Source organism: Acomys minous, assembly GCF_964271855.1.
Source record: "Acomys minous genome assembly, chromosome: 15".
Classification (NCBI taxonomy): domain Eukaryota; kingdom Metazoa; phylum Chordata; class Mammalia; order Rodentia; family Muridae; genus Acomys; species Acomys minous.
In genome coordinates this window covers 3,374,154-3,392,008 of record NC_140497.1, presented here as the reverse complement: position 1 = coordinate 3,392,008, position 17,855 = coordinate 3,374,154, and the positions used below count along the sequence as shown (strand labels likewise).

Genomic DNA, 17,855 nt, shown 5'->3' with positions numbered 1-17,855 from the left:
AATGAGAAGGGTTGTGGTTCTTGGGTGCACACGTCTTTCCTATTGGGGTCAACAGACCATTAAGTTGTTTCTAACCTTAGTTTTGCACCCTGAATGTAATGTGGCTGGCTTTTGCTTATGAGGTCTACTCAGGACTTAATGTCAATGATTGTCTATTGACAAGGTTATTGGATTCAAAATGAATGTTTACATTGAAAAGGGACAAGTGTCAAAGAATCCCAAATAGATGCTCCCAACTGGAGAAGCTTATTGTGGCTTAAGCTCTTTGCTGTGTTCCTGCTCATGAAAGCTAAGACAACAGAGGACACGGGGATAAGTGTAATGAAGAGCAACAACAGGAGGATTCGAGGGGTGAACCACGCCCTGCAGGGTTTATCTACAAGGGCTGGGGGGGCTTAGGCTAAAGACTTCAGCCAAAACTTGTTACTTTCTGATCCAGTAGCACTAATGAATGGCTCCACTGGCAAAGAAGATTTGGGACTCTAAAGAGTGGCCACAGGAACTCTTCCTTTCTTTCTTTTCTTTCTTTCTTTTCTTTTTCTCTTTGTTCGTCACACTTGGGTATTTGTTAAAGATACTCATTTTAATCTCAAATGAAAAAGGAAAAGGAACCTAACAATACAGTGACTTAAGGAGGCACAGAATGTGACCTGAGGCCCCAAAGTCCCCTGGAGCAAGATGGTAAATTCAGCATATGCTGGGTTAGTGTGAGGTGCAGAGGAATAGAGCTTACTTATGCCCCAGAGTGGAAAACTGAAGAGCTGTGTAATTATCACTTGCAGATGCTCTGAAACTGTCACTTGGTTTTTTTTTCTCTCTCTCTTGTGCATCCCCATTATTCCGTCTAACATGTGAAGTGAGGCCGTGAAGCTGCTTCCGAAGGTGCCAAATCTGACTTTGCATCTCCTTTGTCACCTGCACTGTCTCTGCCTCACAAAGATAAACGTACTAATTTTCAAAATAAGAATGAACTGAATTCATTCAAGTTTTGCCTGAGATAAGACACCAATCATGACCTAATGTTGAGACAGAAATGCTAAGGCCAAATTAATATGTTTGAGGGTTAACAGCCTTTGAGTTCAGTAGGGTATCTCTGAGTGCGGTGCTGGGCTTACCAACAGATGATTCTCCCTACGAATCAGAGGCGAGACTGTGACAAGAATATCACAAACTGCATCAAAGTTTATACTTACATGTCAAATGAAAGAAGGAAATGAAATAAAAACTCAGCCTTTGGCAATTGGGCAGAGGCAGAGGGGAGGATGAGGCCGCCCCAAGGTCAGCCAAGAGGTTCTCACCCTACCCAAGGACTTTTATGTGCTCCGTTTCCAAGAGAAATGTTGAGTTTCTGTGGGATCATCAGTTGGCTTTCTAGATTTGAACTGTTAATATGGAAGCATATTCTGTGGACTGTAAACTTTCTGTTTAAGCCACCTGTTTTTAAAAAGCACCTCTCAACCTAAAGAGGTAACATAAAGTTGTGATAAAGTAGCTATCATTGTTATTTTCGTCATTTAGAAAAATGAACTTTAAAGCAAATGTGACTTGTTTCTCTATAAATGATATATTTTTATATATTTGTAGATGCATTAGAAATCAAATGTATTTATAAGCAACTTTTGGGTCTCTCGGGTGCAATCATATTTGTGACTATTATCTAAACCATTTTCACTTTCTGGAGTGTCATCTTTACACTGATTAAGTTGGATAAGTAGTTTGCATTGCAGCATCAAAAATGTGCTCTTACACACATTTTGCCTGATTGTTAGCCATGACTGGGCAACCTGCTTTTAGAAGTAATATCTAATGTGTTTGGAATTTTCTTGGAATTCTTTAAAAGAATTGTGATAAAGGGACAAGCCAGGACAATGGCAAAAAATAACCAAGAAAGAGCAAAGAAAATAAGAGATTTGGCCAGGACAAGAAATGCTGCAGGGTAACCAGGGCGTGTGCTCCCCCAGGCTCGTGTATTCCACACTTGTCCCCAGTCACTGGCGCTGCCTAGGGATCATGCGGCATGTTGGAGAACTGGGACTTAGCTGGAGGGGGGAAAAATCACACACGGATGTGGCCGTAAGATGAACTGAACGATAAGATCACAGAAGAGATCATGGAAGTCAGCGACAGGGATGCATGAGATCGGGAGTTCCCAGAACCCACACGAAAGTCTGGCTGGCTTAGCAGTGTGAACTGGAACTTCTGGAAAGAAGCTGTGTCTCCCGAGGCTGAATGATAGGGTCAGAACCTCAGTGACTGGAGCAGGGAGGGAGAGGCCAAGAGCCTAGCTGACGCTGATGACCTTTAGCCTAGTAGGTACTCTGTGCTCCGTCCCTACCTGTGTCAGACCTAACATCTTAACAGATTAAAAAACAAAACAAAACAGACAACAGTAAAACCTTTTGGGATATAGTCACAAAACCCTTGTGTTCCACCAATGAGAGGGCTGTGAGTGTTGTGAGACAGCATCAAAGGCCTATAGCAAGTTCTCCTTATCTCACTGTAACCCGCCTACCTGATGTACCCACCAGTGCATTTGAAAAGTGTCTTAGTTTCTTAGTCTGTGACTTTTCCTTGTTCGCTTAGTAAAAAGCTCAGGAAATTGCTACCTCGTGGAACATGGAAGCTGGTGAAACCTAAATCCGTGTCCCCCAGCCACGGTCACTTATATCTACTCCAGAATAAACTACCTTTTAATCTCTTCTAGATGAGAGCTCTATCAGTTTTTGCACTGACGGTGGCCACTTGTAATCCCAGCCCAGGACGTGAAGGTAAGAGACTCAGGATCCCCAATGGGCAAGGTAGACCAGCTGGAAACAGTGAGCTCCTGCATTCACCGAAGACAGCAAAGTGGAGAGGGGCCAAGGGAGACACAAAACCACCCTACAAACACCTGTACACACATATACACCACACACACACACATACAACATACACACATACACCACAGAGAGAGAGAGAGAGGAGAGAGAGAATACAGTGACACATGGGGCTTCCATTGCTTATGTCACTGTCATACTTGGAATCTTCATCAAATCATAAAGCCGCTAACTGAAGAGGCAGCAGGAGAAGATACAAGCTGCTGTGCTGTGCTCCCGGCCGGCCACATTCACACCTGGGATCCGTTGTTGGTGGGAACCAAGAAGTGCATGGTCTGTAACCCAGGGAATGGGGGGGAGAGGTTACACTGCACCATTACTGTAGCTTCTGCCAGATGTCTGTCTGTCTCTAAGGGCTAGGTCAGTGGAGAGCCAGAGGCACACAGAGTCAGCACCGCTTTCCACATTGGTCAGTGAATTAGCAAACAGACAACATCGCCCTGGGTCTCAGGTGGAAACTTTGCTTATGTTTCACACTTCAGACTCTTGTTTCTGAAGAGAACGACGAGGAAAAGAATTGCCTTCCAGTTATTAATTATGGAAATCTTAGCCTAAACACAGCACCAATATCAAACGCCAAGACAAGGAAATCATACAACACACTTGGCCAGCCTCCTCCATTGTCGAGTGTGTCAAACTGTCTCCAACAAGACAAGTGCAATGGCTCTAGTCCACACCTTTTCTCCTCCTCGACTCACTACCTGGTGCTGTGATAAACAGCATGCCAAAGGCAACTTACGTCTTCACGTCATGCTCCGTCATTGAGGGAAGTCAGGACCGGAACCTGGAGGCAGAGACTGGAGCAAAGGCCATGGTGTAGCCCTGCTCACCAGCTTGCTCCTCTGGCTGTCTCGGCCACTCACACAGCCCAGGCGCCTCAGTCTGGGGTTGGGACTTCCACAGCCGGCTGGACCCACCTACATCGACAGCGGGCGCGTAAGAGAAAGCCCCACAGACACACATACAGGCCGGACACGCCTACAGGCCGGTCTTCTCTGGGCAATTCTTCAGCTGAAACTACCACTTCCCAGGTGATTCTACTTTTGGGCCAAGTCCACAGCAGAAACTATGACAGATCTTAAATAATTTTATGGACAATTCTTCGTATGTTAAGGGTGAGTGATCATCAGTACACCATTAAGAAGGAATGGTAATTAATGTGCATTAACAGCAACAACAATAAAATCCCACAAGCACATCCAAGTACAATACACCACATGTGGCAGGTCACGCCCTCTGCCTGGATGCCCGAATTTACCGTGACGTATACCCCAAGGGCAGAAGGTGAAACACGCAGAACTGTGGGTGTCTGCGTGGATTTCATGGCACAATGACCAATGTTATTTGGCAAGTACATTATTTGGAAGCACTGGAGTTCTTTGAAACCTGTTATCGCTTTCCCAAACTCCACCTGGCTGAGCTTTCCTTCCATTAATCGTAGCACATGACCATAGTCACTTACTAGCAAATGCCTGGAAATGAGGTTTCTGTGTCAAAAAGTATGAATAATATTCTAAAGTTTGTAAATATTGCCAAGTCACTGTCCAAGGCCTATGTCACTGCATAGTTCAACGCACCGAGTCTGTGAGTGCCTAAAAGGCTCCTTCCTAATTAAATCAAGGATTCCTAAAAGATATCCACAGAGACCTTGCTATCTGCCAGAGTTTTAATCAGGAAAAATCTCAAAATATGAAATAAATTACAGAAGAATTTCTAATAAGAAATGTTCACAGTTTAAAACTATAACCATCAGCACTAAGAAATACATTGGTTTCTTTCCCTTAATGCTGTTATAAAATATAAATTAATATTTTATTAAATATAAAGCATGCTAAATAATGAAGGAAGAAATAGTCATTTATTGGTGGTTATATGTACTTTTCTAGTTTCCATTATAGTGAGACTTCAATTAAGGTCAGTTCAAAAGCAGGTTTATATTAATAAATTTGGTTAATTGAAGATAGATCAATTGGGCTTATTTTGTAATATAGAGCAGGAAATGTAGTGTTATTACTGTTTGAGGAACATCTTTCAGTCAGAACCCATGAGGAGTCCAGGAAACAGGACATTATTTTCTGCACATCAGCATTTCTAGCAATAGCTCCAGGCCACCACATCCAGAGATGTGATCCCAGATACTAATGTCATCTCCTGCCTCAGGGGCTGTGAGGTCCTCTTGGGGTCCCTGTCAGTTCAAGGACTCTGAAGATCAAAGGCCTTTTCCCCTCCTGACGCTGGGAGCCAGCTCTGTCCTGCACCCAGCTCTCTGCATGCGCTGAAGCGTCCCAGGACCGACCAGGGTCAGGTCTCCTACACGGGCTTTCTCCCCTGCAGATCAAAGTCAGGGCTCTGACAAGGTGTGGTAGGGTGTGCCTTTGATCCCAGCACTTGGGAGGTGGAGGATGTGGATGAGCCTTTGATACTACTGGAAGTTTGAGGCGAGCCTGGGCTCCGGAGACCTTGTCTCATTTTTAAAATTTAATTTAATTTAATTTAATTTTCTAAAGATTTATTTTTTATTATATATACAGTGCTCTGCCTGCACACGCATGTAGGCCAGAAGAGGGCATCAGATCACATAGATGGTTGTGAGCCACCATGATGTGGTTGCTGGGAATTGAACTCAGAACCTCTGGAAGAGCAGCCAGTGCTCTTAACCTCTTTAAGATCGCAGGAGAGTCAGCCTTAATTTTCTGACTTTCTATAACTTTATTTTCCTCTTGTGAAATTCCCCACAGCTACAGTGGTCTGCTGGGGTCCTAGAGAGAGACACATGAAAAACAAGGCTTGGAAGAATGACGAGATCTTATTAAAGATTTTTCCTCAGAGGGAGATCCAGCTTACTGGTATTATCCACTGTGCAGACATGTCTTCCCTGACCATCAAAATGGGCTGGGAATTCGCTGAATAGGAAAAGGAGTCTTTGAATGATTTAAAGGCGGGAAAAGTCTAGGATAGCACTCTGGACTTGGCATGCCGTTGCGTTTACAGAGGTTGGTGTCAATGTGGCCATGGCTCACTGTGGCTGTACCACGCTCTACTGCAAACAGGTTTATAGACCGATGCTGCTTCCGATGTGGTCATGAGAAGTGCACACTCACCTTCTAGCCACGGCGTACTCTGGCTGCTCCTCTGTGCCACTGGACATGTCCCTCAACCTTTACCTCAGATTCAAGAGCCAGCCCAGAAGATACTCAGGTAGGTACAGGAAGCCCAGAGAAAACCATACATAGGCCTGCCCTGCTCCCTGCTGCCCTGACCACCTGCAGCACGGCTCAGAGAGGTGACACCCGCACTTACTCCTGAGCAGGGATGCTGCTGGCACAGACCAACTCAGGGGCGCTTCGCAGCAAGAAGTAAGCCAAGCCCTAGTATGGATGGCTTTCAAGAAGTCTCCTCATGAAAACAGAGGTGCTCTGCTTTCAGAAAAAGGTGGCCACCAACACATGGAGGTGGGAGCAGAGTGGGCTGCAGTCAAGAGCTTCTGTGGTGATTCCCAAAGTGAGGAGGGATCTCCTACCACCCATCACTTGTTTGTTACATAAAAGATTTTAAAAGACTTTCTTCACTCCAAACTGACTCTCCTGTCTTGTGTCCCTCCAGCCCAGACTCAGATCAGAATTAATTCATCCATACCAGGCTCCTGGGACACAGTGTACTTTCTGTGGCTCCTGTCACAGCTGTGTGCAGACTCCTATCCCCTGGCTGTGTGAAGCCTTGCTCTGAAGAAGTCACAGGAAAGGGCCTAGCGGGTCTACATGGGGACATAAAGGCTTTGAGAAGGTTCTCAGTCCCATTGGAGCATCAGTCCAGCTTCCTGGCTATACAGGTACCATGCCTAGTAATGTGCTTGGAACTTTCTAGAAACTGTGTGAACGGAACTGAGCAGGGGTCAGGTGGAAATTTGATTCAGACTGTCCTTTCAATGCTCGGCCGTTACAGGTGAAACTTGTCCCAACCTGTCACTTCCCTGCTGTTGCAAATAAGTGAATTCATAAAAACTAAGCATTGTCCTCAACTGCGAAGTTCAAGTTTTTTGTTTGTTTGTTTGTTTGTTGCTGCTGTTGCTGCTGTTTATTTATTTATTTTGACCAAAGTGGTTTCTCATTTAATTTCAATACTAGAATTGGTTGCTTTTATCACAATACTGGCTATAAATACAGTCATCATAAAACTAAACTGGAGAAGAAAAGAGCACCCAGGTCTTAAGTGTTAGTCTGAGCGTTTCCAGTCTCATTACTCACGGTGGTGGCACAGCCCACCTGGGTGACGAGGGAGTGATGGTGTGCACACAGAGAATCCAATCCCTGTGTCTCATTATCCAGCCAATGTGTTCATCTTCCATTGAAAAGATGCACTGATACCCAACACCGTCATAGCACGTTAACATCACAGTGTGCTCACCATTCTATGGCAAAAAGTATCCAAATGGCCTTAATCTTACCCTAATGTCTTTTCTAAGACTACACAAGTTTCTGCTGGAGAGACTTGAATTCCCGAACAGTCACTGAATGCTATATGGATGGATGGATGGATGGATGGATGGATGGAAAGTCTGCACTGTGCTGAGGGCCCTTTCTGAAGAACCTTTAGCCTTTTGTGAACACTTTTCTTCATTCCCATCCATCCAGTCAAACCCAGGAAAACCCAACTAATTATCGAGGTCTATTTTCTCTCAAAAATCAGGTTTCTCTTGGATCATAACAGAGTTTTTTCAGCAAAGGTCTGAAGTTAGAAAAATGGTCTACGTTCATATGGCAAGTGAGAATTCTACCCCCAAACCACCCGTGCAGTCTACATTCATATGAACAAAACATTGTTTTATTATCCAGTTTGGAATAGTTTTTAAATACCTTATTCTTGGGCCATAAGCAGAATATTGTTACAGTAAATTGTATCGGTTGGACCTAATAGCTGACACAGGGAGACTGAAACGTACTTTAAAGCTGCCAGCACTACGCCAGGCAGAATGTAAGCTGATACAAATCTGCTCGTAAACTAACAAACTACTCTAAACCTCATAAACATACATATATCCCAAGCACTTGCCACGGTGATCCTCGGAGCCTTCTCTCTCCTTCTCATCCTTTTCCCCTCTCAACTGTCAATCCTTGGCTCTGGCCCCCTCTCCAAGAAGTCCTGCCTTCCACTTCCTGTCCTGCCCATATGATTGGCTAAAAGTGTTTTATTGACAGTTGTTACATCCACTCAAGACATTCCTCCACAGAATATTTAAAAGTATAAAAAGGTATGTCAGCAGGTATGCAATATGTTAATGATTTTTCCAGACTGAGCCTCTCTCTCAATATCCTAGGCTCGTCTTAAATTCACAATCCTCCTGCCTCAGACTCTTGAGTGCTTTTGTGTGGGGTTGCAGGTGTGTGAGATTTGCAGAAGTGTGGAGAATTCATTTGAAGCACTTCTGATTATTACAAATAAAGCAATCTTGCCACATTTGGGGTGTAGTTATTGCTTTTTTTTCAGAAATGGAAATTAGTTTGAAGATGTCCAAAGTATTTCAAAGCAAAATGCTTAAAACACACACACACACACACACACACACACACACACACACACACACACACACACACACATTCTCTAGAGACAGAGAATCTGCATCCTCAGGATGACAGCTACATTAGGCAAAGTCAGGATTCAACCGAGCAAGCATCCACAAGACACATAGAAGGTTCTCTCACACATCCTGTGGCTCCTTTTATCTTCTTGCCTAAGGATGGATGGATGGGTGGATGAATGGATGAACAAACTGAAGTTAATGGGCAGATAAAAGGTGAGATGGGGAGACAGTGATGTTAAGAACTAAAAGACTTGGGGCCCCTGAACTCCCTCCTCAGCTGTGGTTCCCCTGTGAACTTCTGGTGTTTCATTTCTGGTGTTGCATTCTTTCGCTGGAATTGGAAGGGGTGGGGGTGGGGTGGGGAGTCTGCCTCCTGCTCCGCTGACTGCAGCCACCCGGCAAGCAAGCACACTTAATGGGCAGAAGTTAACACCGTGACAGCTGCAGGCAACGCTGAGGCAGGCTTCCAGGGCAGAGGCGACTCCCGCTGGGAAGGCCTCTTCCTTTTCCTTCCACTTTCCTTTTCTCTTATCTATGGACGCTTCCATGACAATCAAGGGGGAGCCCATTAGGAAACAAAGCTCCGGGCTGATAGAAGTGGGGGGAAGGCTCATTAACAAGGGGCTGGTGAGGGGCTAGAAAAGCGACCTCTAATTACCGCAAGCTTAAGCGCCCATGATCAGGGGAGCAGATGAACACTGGGAGAGACAAATCAAATATCCTTTAAACTCTTGTCACTCGGTTTGTCACCGGCACTCACTCTCCCACGCACATTTGCTATGTCTGGCTTCTTTTTCTTTTTTCTCAACATTCTCTTAGAGCATTTTATCTACCGGTCTTTTCTAAAGGGCTGTCCAGGACACACAGGAAGAATCCCCAGTGGATGAAGTGTGAAACACTTTCTTCCCAGTGAAGAAAAAAAGATTCTCCTGTTCCCCAAGCCCACACTGTATATCTGTGTATCACTGTCATCATCACTTCAGACAGGGTCTCATTATCTGGCCCTGGCTGTCTTAGAACTCACTAGAAGACTGCGCCATCTTTCAGTTCCCAGAGATCCATCTGCCTCTGCCTGCAGAGTGTGGGACTAAGGCCTGTGCCACACCCAGCCACGATCGGTATGTTCTTATTGTTGAAATGTAATTTATAATGTGTAGGTGCACAACTTGGTGTGTGTGTGTGTGTGTGTGTGTGTGTGCGTGCGTGTGTGCGTGCGCACGCACATGTGCCTGTGTTCTTGCAGGCCAAATGGTCTTGCTCTGTCACTCTCCACCGTAACTCTTTGACACAAGTTCTCTCACTGAACCCGGAGCTAAACTGATATACCACAAGCCCCAGAAATTCTCCTGTCTCCACTCCTTGCAACAGTGCTGGGGTTACAGGCCATGAACAGCTTTTTATGTGGGTGCCAAGATCCAAACTCAGCTTCTCAGGCCGGCATAGGAAGCATTCTTAAACACTGAGCCATCTCTAGCCCCATAGGTTGGTGAGCTTTTACAAATGCCCATAGAACCCCCACCCCCAGCACCCCAGCCCCAGTGCCCTGCCACAGGGCCTCACCCCAGTGCCCCACCCAGTAACCCCACCCCAGCACCCCAGCCCAGTACCCCACCCAGTAACCCCACCCCAGTACCCTATCCCAGTACCCCTCCCCAGTGCCCCACTCCAGCGCCCCTCCCCAGTGCCCTATCCCAGTACCCCACCCCCAGTGCCTCACCCCAGTGCCCTTCCCCAGTGCCCCTCCCCAGTACCCCTCCCCAGTACCCCTCCCCAGTGCCCCACCCAGTACCCCTCCCCAGTGCCCCACCTACACTGAGCCTAAGCTCAATCTACAAAGCACAGAGTGATCTGCCTGTTGGCTTCCCAGGGTAGCTGAAACATTCCCCAAAACAAGGCAGCTGAGACAAGTAGTAATTTGCCCTCTCCTCTGGGGACTCTAGGGGGAGTCTGGTCCTGGCTTGAGGGACAGCTGACAGCTGCTTGCTTGCTTGGTAGCAATGCCACTCCAGTCTTTATGGCCTTGTCTGTGTGTGTGTCTCTGTCCCTGGTAGCCTCCTCTCTTCCTATAAGGACACCAGTCATATTAGATTATACAATTATACTCCAGTATTTCCAAATGAGGTAACAGGTACTGGGGGGGGACACTGGGGGGGACACTGGGGGGGACACTGGGGGTGGGGCGCTGAGGCCCCCGGATAGGATGCTGCGGTGCGGCACTTCGGGTAGTGCATGGGGTGGGGCATCGGGGGTGGGGAACTGGAGTGGGACTTCTGTAATATTTTTTAAAGATTTATTTCATTATAGATGGTTGTGAGGCCCCACTTGGTTGCTGGGAATTGAACTCAGGACCTTTGGAAGAGCAGACAGTGCTCTTAACCTCTGAGCCATCTCTCCAGCTCTACTTCTGTAACTTTTTGAGGATTCACAACTTCATCATCCTCTACACCAGTCCGTACTCCCATCCTGAATGTGACTCCACCCCTGCCCGCTGAGATTTATTTAAAGAGCACATTTCAACTCTGTGCTAGTACATGGCTTTCAAGGATGACTCCTAAAACCCGAGTAGCCATTAGGACTCTCTGAACGGATCCCTGGCAGATATGCCTGACCAATAATCCATTTAATAAAGAGAGTATAGTTTCAAAAATCCACCTCACCTATCACTAAAGTAATTATTAGGAGGAAGTGAAGTCTCCTGCACAGCAACAGTTCCGTGGCAGGGCAGGAGTTTTAAATGAATGCAGGAGATCCACCTTGGATCAGGCCATCAGAAATCCTGCAGCCTCTACTTCTCAACAACTCACGTGCTCTCTTTTACTTAAAACAGTTTCCCGTGAGGAAAGAGGCTTCATTGTCAATCTAGTGTTGGCCTAGCTAGCCCTTGCTGGAGCTTGTGGCTACCATGGGGAAGCTGGTGACCCACCTCTGCTCCTACCCCTCAGCCATTGGAGCCTTCTAACCCTGCCTGCACTTGCAAGGCCTCTGGCCAACTTCCTATTGCTAGGCATGTTGAAGGCTCTAGCACCGCTAAGGCCACATCTTCCTTTAAGTTCCATTTGGACAGACGTGTCTGCCCCCCCCCCCAGCATCATTTATATACTGCTGTTAACTCCACCCCCTGCCACTAGGGCATCCAGCCTAGGGGACATCACTTCTCAGTGGGAGAGCTGGGAACTCTGTTACCATCACTGTCCTAATCACCTTGTCCAAGCCTGAAGGCCTTGGAGTTCCCATGGAGATTTGTTTTTTTTTCCCCCCAAACATACCCCTATATCCTAGTCAACCTGGTTGTGTAACCTTGAGCAAGCTATTTATTCTCATTAAAGATTTCCCTCTTCTGTGGAGAAGAGTTAGAAGTAGCATCTGTGTCCCAAGGGGCTGTGGACAGGGTGTAAATAACTGAATTTGTGGGCAGGGTGTAAACAACTGAATTTATAAATACCTAGTACTGTGCTAGGCACACAGACTCTTTAAATTATTAATTAGTTAACGGCTTCAATGCAGAAGAATAAAAACAGGAGGGAGGAGCACTTGATTTCTAAACTAACATCATAAGTCATTATTCCCTAATATGAAAATGATTTTTAAAACAATAATGGACTACAAATGAAGAACCTTAGCAAGCATCTGAGAGCCTAGGCATGCCAGTCACACACCTAGTTCAGGGGAAAACCCACTGGTGTCGTCAACATGGGTTTCCCAGGAGGTGTGGGAATAGGCAACCAAGCCCTATCGCTCATTTCAACCTACTGCAGCCATTCAAACTCACAGAGTAAAGGTACCCGGTTTTTTTGTCAGGAAAAAAAAAAAAAAAAAAAAAAAAGGAAGGCTCAGCGGTGAAGCCAGGAAAGCTGTAATTATCATTCTAAAGGTGACAGAACCAAGAGCAGCCAGGTGTTGTCAGGAGGCAATTAGCCCACACAGGGTGAGTAAACAGAGAGGGGAGAACTTATTGTCAAGTGGCTTTTTCCAACCGGTGTCAAACACTGCAGTGAAGACTTAACCAGCAGCCAGTGAGTGATACAGGTCTTGCTAAATCCCACAATGGCTTTCTCGGCAAACACGTCCCTGGGACTGAGCGCCCCACACCCAGTGGGTGGGAATTAATATGAACTGTAAGTGACATGGATGCCTCAGCGGCGTAAGTGGAAGCTCAGCTGGAGAGCTTGTCTGCCCTGCAAGGTCTCCTCAGCAGCAGAGGCATCCTACCACAGAGAGGGGACCCAGGGGACCACAGGGCTGGGTGCGGCTCCCATGGAGCTGCAGGGATTTAAGTCACATGGATGGGGATCTCAGGGGCAACAGGAGTCCCTTACCAGAGGCAGGCGAGGCAAAGGCAACGCTGGGCTCTGCTGGGACCTCCTGTCCCTGAGGACTGCAAAGATTAGAAACACGAAAAGTCTGAGCAGTCAAACAGTACTCTAGCTGAACTTGAGACTTGCTGCAAGTGTTAGGGACTTGACTCGGTTACTGAGTTCAGTTATCACAGCTATTTTAACACCTACCTCCTAGGTGGGAGCCACTACCATAAAGCCAACTTGATTACTAGGGGAGAGAATAATACCAAACAGTATTTAGATATTAATATGACCAGTGCCATGCCAGATCATAAACTCCCTAGAAACTGCTTCCAGGGGCGGGGGAGGGGGACAGGGGGATGCCTGCCAGTAAAAGGCTTTCAGCACACATATAGGGAGCTTAGTTCAGGTCCCAGCACCCACATCAAAAGCTGGGCATGGCAAGGTGATTTTGTAAGCCAACTGTGGGGGCTGAAGAGGAAGAAGATTCTCTGTGGTTTGGGGCTACCAACCTCAGCAACAGTGCGCTCAGCAGCAGGGGGCGGTGGGTGGTGGGCGAGCCTATCTCACGGGAACAAGGAAAGTCAGGAGAGACTCGGCGCCCTTATCTCCTTCCCTTTGCTCACACATGTGTGCACACGCCCACATACAACATGTTCACACACAGGGCACACACTCATATACACACAAAGCTGGGCTCGCGGTTCATTCTTACAATCCCGGTGCTGGGGAGGAAGAGACAGATCCCCGTGGATCTGAAAAAATGAGGGCATCCAACACTGGCGTGTGACCTCCACATGCATGCCGCACAGTGCAGTCACATCTTTCATACACATGCACACACACACATACACACTTGAACAGGGATGTAGACATATGTAAACACACACACACACACACACACACACACACACTAATAAAGGTGGGACTAAAGAGATAATCAGTGGTTAAGAGACTTGTTGCTCTTGCAGAGGACGCGATATTGGTTCCCGGTATCTGTAGGGCAGCTCCTAACTGTCCATAACCCCAGTTCCAGGCATACACGTGTGGCGTTCCTTACATACATCTTGGCAAAACAGCTTAATTTTACATTAAGTAAAATTGCATCTTAAAAAATTGACAATAATAAAGCACTCCCAAATTGATGATAAATCTTCAAGTGTGCTTTGTTTTGTTTTGTTAAATTTAAATCTTGACAAAACATTCACTGTTGCTGCTGAAGAGTTGGCTCAGAGGTCAAGAGCAGTTGTTGTTCTTACAGAGACCTGGGTTCGAGTCCTGACAGCCACATGGTGGATCACGACGGATCCATCAGGGGATCTGGTAGTCCAGGGTTGCTGAGCGGTTTCTCTTTCTTGGTGTACGTGCACAGTGTATGTGTGTGTGTGTGTGTGTGTGTGTGTGTGTGTGTGTGTGTGTTTAACTTTCTGGAGACAGTATGTTTTGGTTTTACAATGAGAAGGAGAACTTATTATAAACATGAAAACCTTTCCATGATGAGAAATAAATTGATATTCTCGAAACCCTACGATGCCATCAGACAAGATATTTAATATGCTAACATCCACATGAGTCCATTTCACCTGCTTCTCAGTGCTTAGGCGCTTCCTTTGCCTATGTGGAGCCAAACACATGTGTGGACTTTCAGTGATAACATCAACAGTCTCTCGAAATGCCAGCAGGCTGAGCCAGCTGCTGCAGAAACAGCCTGACATTTCAGGTTGTGATAAGTCACCTGAGTCGGGGCTCAGTCTGACAAGACACACTACCCTCTCTAGGACTGTGCACATTACAATCAAACTTCACTGTACTTGGTGTGAGTTGTAAATACGGCTGAAGTTTATCAATGCTGACTTGCATAATATAGCATTTGAAAAATGTGTGGACCAGAAATGAACAAAAATGTGATCTTAGGAATGTATTTTTCCAATAGTACAAATAAATGACTATGCTAATGTTTAGCATTCATGAAAATGTTTTCAAATAGTCTCACATGTATGTTATTGGAGCAAATTATTTATAGGATACATTATAGGCCTAACAAGTTACGCTGACTTGGAATGTAGCATCCTTATCAGTCATTAATTTATTACATAAACCTTCCCACTAGATTCATGGGATAGTCATGCAAAGAGTTAAGAGTCATGTGACTTGCTATTGAGCCAGCACTTTTTAACAACCAACAAGGGAAAATAGAGCCTCTGGTTGAAAAATTACTGAAAATGAAGACTGGAGACGACTGAGGTGCCACTACCTGGACTGGGAAAGCCAGTCCTCCATGCAGCTGCTCAGGGGCAGGGCTACACCGACATAGGAGAGCCTCCAAGGAGAAAGCCACACTTCTCAAGGAAACGCGGGGAATACATGCACAAGTCCATCTGCGAGGCGCCATACTGGGAAGCCTCCACGATCTCCGCTGGTCTCTCCACCTGCGGCAGCATCTGCACCGTGATACTCAAGAGTTCTCGTGGGAGCCTGAGTCTGCTCAGCAGGTGATGCTGACACACACTTGAGTGTCAGGCCAAGGGAGCATCAGATAAGTCGGCAGCAGGGTGGTCACTGTCAGTACTCTCCACCAGGTTTCCTCGGTCGCATCCCTGCGGGAGCAGCCGACTGTGTTAGCCTCATCCAAACAGGTGGGCACAGCTACGCTCTTCGCTCCAGTCACTAAAGTGTAAGCAAATGATGAGAGCTGCTGCATGATATCGGTCTCGGGGTGATGTGGAGCAACGCCCCAAGGGACCGCTACAGAACACGCCTCTGTGCCACTGGTCTTTGGGCAGCTTTCGGGGACCGCTACAGAACACGCCTCTGTGCCACTGGTCTTTAGGCAGCTTTCGGGGACCGCTACAGAACGCGCCTCTGTGCCACTGGTCTTTGCGCAGCGTTCGTTACCACCGTCCTGGCTATCCTGCCCTGACTGACACAATGAGAACTGAGAACCAGGAACTGCCCATAGCCCTCTGCTTGGCGTCGCCGACTCCATACAATCTGGGCAACGGCGCTCATAATCAGGCAGCGCGCAGCAGCATGCCTGGGATGCCCAAGAAAGACGGATCAGGACAGAGAAGTCACGTGACATGGAAAAGGCAGAAGCAAAGGTTTTGAGAAGGGCTGTTCCCCTCACAGCTGCAGCCACTCCTCACGTGAACTTTAAGGACCTAGCATCACCGACCCCTTGGCAAAAGGTATCAGCGAGAGACCTTCTCAGGCACTTCTCAGAAGGAAAGACTGACTGGGCTTTTGGGACTGATGGACTATGGCTATGGGTGGCCATGTTGGGTTGTTGTGATATACAGCAGAAGCAAAATAAGACTCATGATCGCCCAAGAGAAACACGGGAACAGTGAGATGGCTCTGTGGGTGCTTTAGTACTTGGCACCAAGGCTGAGTTCAATCCCTTAGACCAGCACTGTAGAAAGAGTAGGCCAACTCCTACAAACTCCTCTGCCTCCCCGTGCATGCTGCGGTATGTGTGTGCTGCTCCCCAAAATAAATTAAATTATTTTAATAGAGAAACTTTAATAGAACACTTCATCAATATACATATCATTTGGGTTATAATGTTTAAATATACTTAACAGAACAAAAACCAAGTATATATACGACCATATTATGCTGGCTAGCTTCATGTCAACCAGGTGCAATCAAGAGTCATCAGAAAGGAAGGAACTTCAACTGAGGAAAAAAAAATCCTCCATAAGTCCAGGCTGTAGGCAAGCCTGCATGTCATTTTCTCAATTAGTAATGATCTGAGAGGACCCAGGTCATTGTTGGTGGTGCCATGCCTGGTCTGGCCTGGCCTGGGCTGGTCGTCCTCAGTTCTGTAAGAAAGCAGGCTGAGCAAGCCATGGGGAGCAAGCCAGTAAGCAATCAGCAGCACCCCTCTATGGTCTCTGCATCAGCTCCTGCCTCCAGCTTCCTGCCCTGTTTGAGTTCCTGTCCTGATTTCCTTCAATGATAAACAGTGATACGAAGTGTAAGCCAAAGAAACTTTTTCCTCCCCAAGTTGTGTGGGTCATGGTCTTTTATCACAGCAACACTAACCCTAAGTAGGACAGAAACTGGTACAAGATCATGGGGTGTTACTGTGGCCGACCTCGTTGCTTTAGGGAAGACTAGAGAGGGGCTTTGGACCTTTGGGGCTAAAAAATAAAAAGCCACTGAGCATTCAAAGTTTGGTGAGCTGCTCTGTGGGAGCTCAGGAGATAAGAACACTGAGAGAAATGTAGAGGCTGGAGGCCTGGCTTGTAAAGTTTGAGAGTCACTCGTAGACACTATTGGGCCACTGCATATTTTGAGTTAATAATCCGTGGCTCTGGCTAACTGGGGCTGAAGAATCAGCTGCGATGAACAGGAGACAGGAACCACTAAAGTGAAACCTTTGCTTGTAGTGGGAATTGTAAAGTTTTGGTTTCTTAAACACACACACACACACACACACACACACACACACACACACACACACACACACGGATGTTATGGGGATATGTTTGCGTTTTACTCCCAGTTGTGGGGCTAAGAGGCTACTTCATAGCAGCTGACTGTGATTTGCCTCTGTGCTCTGGCAGGGGGGTAGTTCTGCCAGCTGCACATACTCTCTGCAAGTGTGTGATGCTCAGGATCCTGGGAACTTTTCAGAGGGTATGTCAAGTGCTAGAGCCCCATAGGCGTGTGGCTGGTTGGTAGTTGGATGCTGTTTGTCAAGTAGTGGTGCACAAAGAAAGAAAAAGAAATTAGGTATCATGACCAAACTTGCGCCAAGGAACTTGACGCCCCTAGTTGGCAGGGAGTAGATAACGATGCCTCCTTTGCCCTTTCCTATCTAGTGTTAGTGGGTGTTTCTTCAGATTTAACGTACAGAAGTTACGCTCCAGTGGCTGCCAAGGGGCACCTTGTGCTGGCAGGCCAAACATGGTAGGATCAGAGTTACGCAGAGGGGACTGGTTTTAAAGGAGAGAAGCTGAGGCTTGGCACTGTGTGGCAGGGCTAGAGTCCCTGAAGAGAGCCCAGAGGATGCTGTTGGTGAAGATGCAGCCCAGTTACAGGAGAGTCGCCAGCACTGTGAAGACTCCGGTACCATGGAAGAACTACAAGGACATT

General features: G+C 46.7%; 1 long non-coding RNA gene across 1 annotated transcript in view; it reads left to right on the top strand.

Annotated features, from left to right (window-relative positions):
- The first annotated feature begins 3,055 nt into the window (after window positions 1-3,055).
- Window positions 3,056-17,855, top strand: part of LOC311585349 — a 34,465-nt gene continuing 19,665 nt past the window's right edge. The window contains exons 1-6 of the long non-coding RNA XR_014775195.1: window positions 3,056-3,149; window positions 3,231-3,991; window positions 5,927-6,074; window positions 6,480-6,705; window positions 7,563-7,637; window positions 9,303-9,572. This is a non-coding gene — a long non-coding RNA (uncharacterized lncRNA). The remainder of the gene's footprint in view (window positions 3,150-3,230; window positions 3,992-5,926; window positions 6,075-6,479; window positions 6,706-7,562; window positions 7,638-9,302; window positions 9,573-17,855) is intronic.